The following is an 11,516-nucleotide window of genomic DNA, read 5'->3' on the forward strand; positions in this document are numbered from 1 at the left end:
TTGGGAAAGGCCGTAAGTCAACGATCTGGGCACGCAATAAAAAAAATGAATGCAACAGCTACAAAAAATAAAAGTTTACTTTTGTTGTAAGGTTGTAAGAACATTACGACGTGCGCTGACACAAAGTACGGTTGCTGTCCCGACGGTGTATCACCAGCTCTGGATGATAAAGGAGCGGGCTGTCCTGTCACACCCTGTAACGAGACGCTCTACGGCTGCTGCAAGTCTGACAACATTACTGTTGCTACTGGAAATGATGATGAAGGATGTCCCGTAATACCAGCCTGCAAGACTACAGAGTAATTTAACTAAATAGTAACAAATATTTAATGGAGTTTCAACAATTTCAAAATATTCGTTTAATTTTGTGTAAATGTGTATTTTCGAAATCTTAGGGTATCCCATGTGCTGGCCATCTCTGCTTGGTCACGTTCTTCGGTTTTGAAGGTCCTGTCCGTAATTCAAGGATTTCGTTAGGTTACTTCTTTATTGCGGTCGTAAGTGGTAGGCTAATAATTGTCAGATTGAAGATCTGGTCCGACATGCGGCTAGGTGATCGTCGGCGTGGTCTTCTGCTTTCCACCTTGCCTATTACTATCAACTTGTCTAAATTACTCGAAAGGCGTCGGTCTAAGTGGTAAAAATACCCCAAGAACTTTTGATAGCAAATTGTGAACAATCTAGTGCCCATGCGAAGTTACTCCTCCGAGGTATCCTTCTCCAACACCACATCTCAAACGCCTCAGGGTTTTTCTTTTCTGCCGCTCGGTGCTGCTCATATGAAAATAGAAGTTCTTTCTCAGCTTTAGTCACGGATCATCGCTGTTGGTATCGACTAGTCGACGAAACTGATTTAAATAAAAAAAATCATAATGTCTCACGAAAGCGAATCTTACACAAATAATGAGGTCAAGCTTAGAGCTTGACCTCATTATTTAAATTATATATTATTTTATTGAGATTAATGCATCCAATATACGATATTTTATATTTATGCATTTAATTCTTTATTATTTTTCATGAAATAATTTATATTATTCAAACACGACTCATATATTTGATGCAGCACCTTACAACCAAATTTGTTATGTATATTACAGCGATTGTAAAATACTCTATTTGATTGAAAGAAGTGGCCGTTGAGTTTCTTATTATGTTGTTCTCACGAGCGCAACTTTTTACGAACATATAGCAAATTCAGTAATTTAGAAGAAATATTTATAGTGACGATTCAGAAGCGCTTAGTTTAAGCCTGAAGGTTATTTGACTTTGACTTGACTTTAAAGAAAGATTTAATAATTTAATTCTCGGATTAGTTACCCTAAATTTAATAAATTTGAATATTACTTATAATGTCATCACCAAAATTTCTTTTTTCAGATTTGGCTGTTGCGAAAATGAGACCATTTCCGCTTCAGGACCTAACAAGCAAGGATGTCCTGAAACAGGTATGTAAACGTCTATTACTTAAACAAGAACATAATATTATATTCAACAACGATTGAATCTGTACAGACAATATGTACACAAAAACCCAACTAATTATATACTCTATAACCAAGCTATCAATTGGTGAAAACGACATGAAAATTGGTGTAATAGTTTTTGAATTTATCGCTAACAGTTTTATAATAAAATGTAGTGATAAATAATACTTTATTTTGTTCTAGAAGTAACAACGACAGAAGGTACTACAGAGTATTCAGAGAGTTCCACCACATCGACAGGTATTTATTATCTTTATAAGTTAATACCTACAGATAAAAGATTACTGGTAGCTTTTATGAGAAAATATGACGAGACGAGTTTAGCGCCTCTTAGAATTCTTGATTGAACTCGATATTCTGACTACGCAATATACCTCTTCACTTTGACACATAAATAACGGTACAAGAATTTTATGATTGTTTTGACCCCTCCCCCGTCATAGCTGGTCATATTTGTAAGACCCTCCCTTACTTAGTGTGATGTTAGATATTTCGCAATTATACATTTAATTTAAATAATACTATGATTTATAAACGTTATTGTTATGTAACATACTCATAACATATTATTTTTTTCAGAAACCCTTACAACAGACAGTTCGACAAGCTTCACAGGTATGTTAATATTTGAATTTTGTAACAAACTCCAACGCTGTTCTGTCAATAGAAAAAAACCGGTTGGTATGTATTCTATGTAGGTATTCGGGAATAATGTAGTCTAAAGGCATCAGGCAAGGAGTAAAATGAAATAACGACATATGACATATTATAAAATCATTCAGAAAAACAACGTATTTCTGAATGATTTTATAATATGTCGTAATAAAATGCTAAGGATTAATGTCGTATTTGTGTAAAAAGCTATTATATTATTCTACCTACTAAGCTAGAGGTCCCGGGTTCGAATCCCGGTAGGTGCAAGCATTTATATGATGAATATAGATGTTTGTTTCCGAGTCATGGATGTTTAAATGTATTTATGTATGTTTAAGTAAGTATATTATATTAAATATATCATCGGCGCCGCTGGTTCCCGAGAGGGAGAGTAGGTTCGAACCCTCCCTCTCGGGAACTGACAATTGTTTTTTTTTTTTTACATTATAATTTTTAAGGATAAGTAAAACATATTATATATAATTTGTTGGTGTCATTTCTAATATACTAGAAACTATCAAAATCTAAACTTCGGAAATATATTATGGTGCTCTGAGAAGAAGCGGCGCAAGAAACTCTCCCAGCATTCTTCTTTTTTGCGCTCTTTTTAATAAAATATGTAACAATATTGTACTGTAATTGTTATTGCTATAAAATAAATAAAACATTTAATTTTTTTATAGATAATGCCTGAACACTGGCAGGTACTTTATTATAAAAGTGTATTCATTTACCCTTATATATGTATTTTATACATATGTATTTCTAATGTTATTATATGTTATTTTGTGAAAAATGTTTCACTTGCATTATGGTTTCCTCCTCCTCCTCCTCGCGTCGGTTTCCTCAGTGCTGAGGGTCGTGATCATCTCGACAGAGTACTTTGTTGCGTATTATTTGCCGCCATCTGCCCAAAAAAGTTTAACTTTAAAGTTTATTCTATATCACCTTCAATTATTTTTTATATTATTTCCTTAGACCTAGAAGCCGAGACTACAACAGTGGTCTACACCGAAAGTACAACAGGTATTTAAAAATATTTTTATGTATAATACAGTTTTATAAGATTTCACAGAACTTATATTCTTGAAACTAATATAATATATAAAAATACGAAAGAAATAAAGTTAATTACCACAAAAATTTACTATAAGAATTAAGTCATCGTCAAAACACGCATTCAACTCTCAAAAATGCATTTTATTTGTATAATAATTTTAAAATGTTAATTAAATTTTAAAATTATTTTTCTACCTAGCCTACCAGTTATAGGCTCCTTTGTACTGGATGCAGGTTAGATTATGGGTACCACAACGGCGCGTATTCCTGCCGTGAAGCAGTAATGTGTAAAAATTACTGTTTCGGTCTGAAGGGTGCCGTAACTAGTGAAATTACTGGGTAAATGAGTCCAGGACCTAACGGCCAGGGATGTCCATGCAGTATATCTGAATTTGGCTGTTGTCCTGATAATGTCACAGCAGGTAATACATCACTTCATCATCATTATTTTTTGTTTTAATGGAAAAGGAGAACAAACGAGCGTACGGGCCACCTGGTGTTAAGTGATCACCGCCGCCCACATTCTCTTGCAACACCAGAGGAATCACAGGAGCGTTGCCCGCCTTTAAGGAAGGTGTACGCGCTTTTTTTGAAGGTACCCATTTCGTATCGTTCCGGAAACACCGCATAGGGAAGTTCATTCCATAGCTTTGTAGAACGTGGAAGAAAGATCCTTGAAAACCACACTGTGGAGGACAGCCACACAACCAGATGGTGGGGATGATATCCTAACTTGTGCCGTGTCGTGGGAAGGTGAAATTCGGCGGCAGGAATAAGGTGAAATAGCTCTTCGGAACACTCCCCACGATAAATACGGTAGATGACACACAGTGAAACGATATCTCTACGCAACGCCAAGTGATCCAGCAGTTCACAGAGCACTGGGTCCCCGACAATTCGAGCTGCTCTGCGTTACATGCGGTCAAATGGATCGAGCTGATACTGGGGGTGCGCCAGACCCGTGATGACAGCAATAATTATTTCAGCCGGAAGACGTCCACTGATCGATCCTATCCATATCTCATCCAACCTTTTCCGGTGATCTTGACCAGATCGTCGATTACATAACTCTATTCGGTTCATTATTGACCACAAATTATTTTTCCGCTTTTGCAGATATATTTAAGATTTTGTACCGAAATAGTTCTAATGAGAAGCCCTGCTCCACTGTCAAACTGTCTGCTAACAGTAGTAATTTTTCACAGTGTGTATTGCTGTGACGATACCATAATGATAGACTCACCAAAACAATAAGTATATTGTTAACTCCATAAAGAATAGATCAAAACACAACTATGTAATTTTCGCCTGTCCCTTGCAAACCGACCATTTGTGACACCGTAGACTTAAAAGTGGTAACCGTAGTATTGCAAATATAACAATCCAAGGAAGCCAGATAGACTGGCGCCATAACGCGTTACGTTACAGCGAAAGTTATCACTTCAACAATGATGATAGTAGTTATTTCAAATTTAATATTAATTTTAGCTATAGGTCCAAATCTAAAAGGCTGTGGATGCATCACGTCTAAGTTTGGATGTTGTTTGGACAGTGACACTCCTGCGCATGGACCGGACCTGGAGGGCTGTTGTGCGCAGTCTCCGTTTGGATGTTGCCCCGACAACTACAAGGCAGCTGAAGGACCACATCTTGAAGGTTTGAACTTGGCATAAAGGCATAATAGGCATTTATTTTCTCAAATTTTATTCCTTTAGAATTCTTTTTGTTATCTTCTCTTATTTGAGAGAAAAGAAGCGGCGCAAGAATTATCCCAGCATTCTTTTTTGTGCTCTCTTATTAAAATATGCAATATTTGATGAATACATCGTACAGATGTTATACAGCGTAAAGATCTCGGTTGGCAGGTAAGGTGCATATGAAGTTGGCAACGTTACCTCTCTGTATGGTCAATCTTATCCTGTGACAGAGGTACGTACCAGACCTTGGGTCACCTGTCAAATCGGTTAAACGCTTGAATACCTCTGCTATGAGTTTTTGTACCGATGAAGCCCAAGGACCCATCGTCTCCACCCCAAAGGTAACAAATATGTATCCATCACCGAGTGATGCATATTTCCTCCGCCTTTGATTTTCGGAATAGATAAAAAACAGAATAACTTATTTTTGAACTTGATATTTCGTTAAAGATTCAGGGAACTGTTGGATGATATGTACATGACACTTTTTTCAAGGCCGTCAAAGGTTTTACTTAATATATTTATATGGAACTTATTGAAAGAACTATCAGATACTACCAACATCAGAAAGATGTAGAGGACATTTTTATTTTACATTTTGGTTCCCTTATTTCAAATTATATGTATGTATAAAGTCTTGTTTTTTATTCAAAAAGTTTTTTTTCTAAAATGATACTCATACGTGACGCCTCAAGGGTTCAGAAAACACCAGTATAGTCCGCGAATAATTTATTACCATCCAATTGTCAGTAAAACTACTTGGGAGACATTTATACACATCACCAATAATTAAATTATTATCACACTCAATTTTCTACAATAATGTTCAATCACTGAATGTAGAAATAAAGTACGACTCAATATTACACCCCTAAGTAGCAAATAATGTTAAACAATGTTGTTTCAACAAACAAAAAATAATAAACAAGGAAATTAGGTTGTTTATGTAAGAGCAAATTAAGTTATACTCGACCTTAATGTGCAAGACATAAGGTCGAGATTGTCTCACGCCGGTAAGTAATAGGTACGAAGGAATTTTCTGACTCTTTCGTAACATAAAACTAAATTTCAGGATGCAGTTGCCAGACAGCCCACTTTGGCTGCTGTCCGGACAACGTCACCATCGCACGAGGTCCCAATAACGAGGGTTGTGGATGTCATTACACCGAGTATGGATGCTGTCCTGATAGGTAATTTGTTTCTAAAATAAATTTCTTAAGGACTCTATAGGAGATCAAATGAAATACGTTATAATTTTTAAAACTTTAAACAAAAATTTGGTTGTATGATGTAGCTCTCTCTTTGTCTAGTATTTAGAATAGTATGAAATAATATTATTTTTACTAACCCAATGAAGCAGGATTTTTATATTTACAGTATTTTATCATGCTAAAAAAAATCTTAACGTGTCTCTATTTTAATTTATTCTGGCGAGCTAGATCCATAGTGGATAATTATTTTGAATTAAAATTTACGTTATTGTATAGTCTAATAAATTTTTCAGACTCTAAAGATGATTGACAAAATTATTGGGGATTTGTTTATTTGAAAAATAATTTTTAAACAAATAACTAAATAAAATAAAAGGTCGCTCGATGTTCAGTGAAGTCAGTCTCATTTATATAAAATGAAATTGTGTTTTTTTTAATGAAAATAAGGGACGAGTACGTTCAGCTGATGGTAATACGCCCTGCCAATTACAATGCAGTGCCGCTGAGGATTCTTGAAAAACCACAAAAAATCTGAGCGGCAATACAACTGCGCTCGTCATCTTGAGACATAAGATGTTAAGTCTCATTTGCCCAGTAATTTCACTAGCTACGGCACCCTTCAGACCGCAACACAGTAATGTTTACACATTACTACTTCACGGCAGAAATAGGCGCCGTTGTGGTACTCATTATCTAGCCGGAATCCTGTGTAAAGGAGCCTCCCACTGGTAGATTAGACTAGTAATTATTTTTGTCCTATGTATCCTCTCAAATGCTTGGAAGTGGGCCTTTTACTGTATTTTAAAATGCTTTCATGTTATTTTCTAACTTACAGTATGCCATAAATCTGCATTAAAACGTACACAAAAGTTAGCATACCTACGTCATACTTTGTAATTGTACTTTGTGAGAATAATCTATTTTCCTACCCCCTTATTCATAATGGTCCGCTAACTTTAAACAGCCGCTAAGGAGTGTTTTTCTTATTCTGACTTAGGTCAAAAGAAGAAGACAGAGTGAGAATTAGCAATGCTTGAAGTTAGCAGACTATTATGAATAAGGGGGCTAATCTATATCTAAGCTATTACGTAAATTTTTTCGTGATACATACCTATAATTGTATAGGTATGTGTCATCGGAGACCTTTCCGCTCAATAACCCTATCTTAATTTGAATACAAAAAATATATTGGTACTTTCAATTTGTATCATTATGAGTTATGACGTTTGGTTCTTTTATTTTTAGCCATCTTTGCGAGATTTTTACAAAATTGTTCCTTCAGAAAAGTAGAATAGCACGAGGAATAAATCATTTTAATGATTTTTGCTTCGTTAGGCCAAAGAAGTATAACTACTTGCGTGCATACATAAGTACACACACCCTTTTTTTTTCGTTTACCAGACATACAGCAGCGACTGGATATAACTATGAAGGCTGTGGCTGCCACACGTATCAATTCGGGTGCTGTCCTGACGGTGTGACGATATCCAGTGGCCCCGGTCTCGCGGGCTGTCTCTGCCAGCATTCTCCATTCAAATGTTGTGGTGATGAAGTCACAGCGGCTACTGGACCGGATGGAGCAGGATGTAACTGCGCGAACAGTAAATATGGCTGTTGTCCTGATGGAACTACTGCTGCAGCAGGGCCGAAATTCCTGAACTGTACAAATATACCGATAAATAGACAAGGTAATGCTACAAATGTAAGAAGGGTGTTGAGTAGAGAGTTCGCTTTATTGTGTGTCTTCTACCGCATTTATATATAAGCACAATAGTATAGTCATGCCATAAGGCTTGGTACAATAAAATAATTCAACCAACTTATATACACATTCAATTCACACAAAATATTACCTTAATCTTAAATACAAAAATAAAAGAAAAAACATAAGTTTTTTCTATGGGAGAGGAGGACAAGTGCGTCACTTGTTGTTTTTTTATCACCGCGAGCCATTCCTGTTGTAACAAGAGAAGAATCACAGGAGCGTTGCCAGCCCTTTACTTAACTTTACACGCTTTTTCTTAAGGTACGCTTTACGCTACACATCCAGATAGTGGGGATGATATCTTAATATTCTTTTTCTATCTCGCTGTATATCCGTTAGAGATTTTCTTCTCTCTTGCATTACATAGATTTTTCTATGAATTAAATTTGATAAAATAACCAACGCAAGAGAAAAATAGTTGTTTTGTTTATAATATTACTTGTATAATATAAGGAGACTTATTTTTTCAAATTATTACAGAGGCTTGTAGTCTGCCGAAGGACAGCGGCGAGTATAACACTAACGTCATAGACCGTGCAGTCGTCACAACTAAGAAGTGGTACTATGACATGACGTACGGTGGATGCGCACCTTTCTGGTACTTGGGCTTCAAGGGCAATGCCAACAGGTTCTCAACACAAGAAGAGTGTCAAGATGTCTGCGTTCATCCAGCGCCTAGAGGTAAAAGGAAAAGGGTATATTATGCATAGTTCTTAAATAAGAGTCAATTTTATTTGTCCTTTGAAGTAGTGCAAAAAGAAAGTTGGAAAATTTTAATATTTATTAATATTTGTCGTCTCCAATCCGGGGTATAAACAGGAACACCCCTTTGTTGCATTGGTTCATCATCAGCCGGAAGACGTCCACTGCTGGACAAAGGCCTCCACCAAATACTCATCCAACGTATTCCGGCGATCTTAATCAGATCGTCGGTCCATCTTGTATGGGGATCCATCCATGGGTTGGTGTGTGCTTTGACGGCAAGTGAGATTTCTTCTTTTTAGTTCTCCAGACTTCTTCCTTATACTTTGGTAGGGGCCTCTCCGCACTACTACTACGAATCTACGCACGCATGTAGAAGTCCCAAAAAGGGTTGTTGAGGTACCACTAACCGGCTCCTTGAGCAAATCGAATTGACTACAGATTCCTCGTTGCAGCTGATCTCCATGATAAGGATTCTTGGTGATCTCAACGCACACCACATTGGATTGTACGGCTCATCATCACACGATCAAATTTGAATGTCATTGAAACCGATATATATTTTGTTCATAGACGCGTGTAAATTGCCGTCATCAAAAGGCTCGTGCACAGGATATAATGTGAAATGGTACTACGATTCTAACCAAGAACGATGCGCCAAGTTTATCTACGGCGGCTGCCTCGGCAATGATAACAGATTCGACTCCGAGGAACTATGTCAAGCCAGTTGTAGGCCTGAGAAGACTGAAGGTTTGTGTCGATATTAATTATTTTACTAGTCACGCGTCCGTTCTGAGAGTTCTTACAGAGCGTCGTGGTATTTCCGACAAATATAATATTTCAATTAATAAAATTAAATATTATATTGATTCCAGTGGGAGGCTCCTTTTGCACAGGATGCCGGCTAGATTATGGGTACCAAAACGGTGCCTATTTCTGCCGTGAAGCAGTAATGTGTAATCATTACTGTGTTTCGGTCAAAAGGGCGCCGTAGCTAGTGAAATTACTGGGCAAATAAGATTTAACATCTTATGTGTCAAGGTGACTTGTGAATGTTTCTGGCAAATAAAGAACTTTGACTTCGAATTAAATATTTAAGGCATGTAAATAGTTTAAGAAGTTCATTAATATTTCTAGAGCAATGCAAACAGCCAATTGAACAAGGAAGCTGCGCTGGCTCCTATCTCCGTTGGGGCTTCAACCCGGAGACGCGAAAATGCAGTCAGTTCATCTGGGGCGGGTGCGAGGGTAACGCAAACAGGTTTAATTCTGAAGAATTCTTCTAATGCGCCTGGAGTACCTCAAGGTATGTATCAATGAAATCAGTATAATATAGTTTTAATCTTATTTGTCATAGGGAAATGGGCGTTCAATAAAATGCATCCTCCCTCAAGTTTGTACGATTTGTGAGACATTCATTTACCAGTGGGAGGCTCCTTTGCACAGGATGCCGGCTAGATTATGGGTACCACAACGGCGCCTATTTCTGCCGTAAAGCAGTAATGTGAAAGCATCACTGCGTTTCGGTCTGAAGGGCGCCGTAGCTAGTGAAATTACTGGGCAAATGAGACTTAACATCTTATGTCTCAATGTGACGAGCGCAATTGTAGTGCCGCTCAGAATTTTTGAGTTTTCAAGAATCCTGGGCGGCACTGCATTGTAATGGGCAGGACGTATCAATAACCATCAGCTGTACGTCCTGCTCGTCCCTTATATTATTTAAAAAAAATGTAAGAAAACGCATGATTTGATAGCAATTCCGAAAGCTTTATGAGAGGAATTCGCATGTATGAATGAACAGGGCATAGAAAGTTAACACCTAGAAAGTAGAACCTCGTTAAGTCGAACCTCGATTAGTTGAAAATTTCCAAATCTCGAAAAAATGTTTTTTTCCCTTCCCTTCAAACACCAAAACTTCCGTTACTCAAAATCTCAACCCTTTCTCTATTAGTAGAATAATCAGTGAGTCCCTCCAAGCCATTTTAGTACATATCTTATCTCCATAAATTGAAAAATTTTTTTTTACCTCTGTATCTCGAGCATAGCAATGTTTTATTTTACAACCTTTTCAACTCTATTATTTGAGAACTCTATTATTTATTACCTCTGTAGTTCGAAGAAAAATATGTTACCGACCTTAAGAATTTGCCGATAGTATACAATTTAGAATTACCACGAATTAATATACTTTAACATGCGTTTGCTTTCTTGGTGTCAGGTGTTTGATTTTATTATTTTTGTTTAATATTATAATGTCTGGGAAGAGGTGAGACAGTTGCTCATGGGCATCCGCAACACCAGGGATCAAGAAATGCGTTGCCGGCCTTTAAGTTGGGAGTATGTTCCGAGTTTGAAAGTTCTTAAGTCATATCGGTTCGGGTAAACAGCAAGTAACTGATTCCAAGTTGTCATGCGAGGTAAGATGTTTCTCGCAAAATCATCTGAACAACTCATTTGACTACTACCCGTGAAATATGCGGTCAAAAGTTGAAGAGAGAGCCCACATCTCTACGAAACGGCAAAAATCAAGCTGATCGGAGATTACTTTATCGATTAATTGATATTTAACTAATTTCTTTACAACTTTCTTGACTTGGATTTTCATTGTTGTTTTTTATCATATTATGCACTTTATTAACATCGTAGTTATGAAGTAGTTTAGAATTTAGACAATCATATAATATACTATTTTCTTTTTTTTTAATCTTCTCGCATGTTGTGTTTTCTACTTCTTATCTTTATTATCTAACATTTTTCTTTCTTGTTCCTTCAGGTGATGGTTTTATTTTTATTAATATTTACTTTATGCACTTGTGATTGGGTAGTGACTATCTCAATATTTTAATGCCAGTTTTTATTACGATTGGTAACAAAAAATATAAATTTTCTACAAGATATACAATTAAAGATGTAAATGTAAAAATCTTATTCGGTTTGTTTC

At 36.6% G+C, this 11,516-nt stretch overlaps 1 protein-coding gene across 1 annotated transcript in view; it reads left to right on the forward strand.

Moving 5' to 3' along the window:
- The window catches only part of LOC126966101 (papilin-like), a gene marked incomplete at its 5' end in the record, with an annotated part of 34,078 nt that extends 25,640 nt beyond the window's left edge, over window positions 1–8,438 (forward strand). The window contains 7 exons of the mRNA XM_050809975.1: window positions 92–299; window positions 1,381–1,448; window positions 1,671–1,727; window positions 2,067–2,102; window positions 3,120–3,167; window positions 7,510–7,796; window positions 8,354–8,438. The remainder of the gene's footprint in view (window positions 1–91; window positions 300–1,380; window positions 1,449–1,670; window positions 1,728–2,066; window positions 2,103–3,119; window positions 3,168–7,509; window positions 7,797–8,353) is intronic.
- Window positions 8,439–11,516: the final 3,078 nt, after the last annotated feature.

Source organism: Leptidea sinapis, chromosome 9 (assembly GCF_905404315.1).
Source record: "Leptidea sinapis chromosome 9, ilLepSina1.1, whole genome shotgun sequence".
Taxonomy (NCBI): domain Eukaryota; kingdom Metazoa; phylum Arthropoda; class Insecta; order Lepidoptera; family Pieridae; genus Leptidea; species Leptidea sinapis.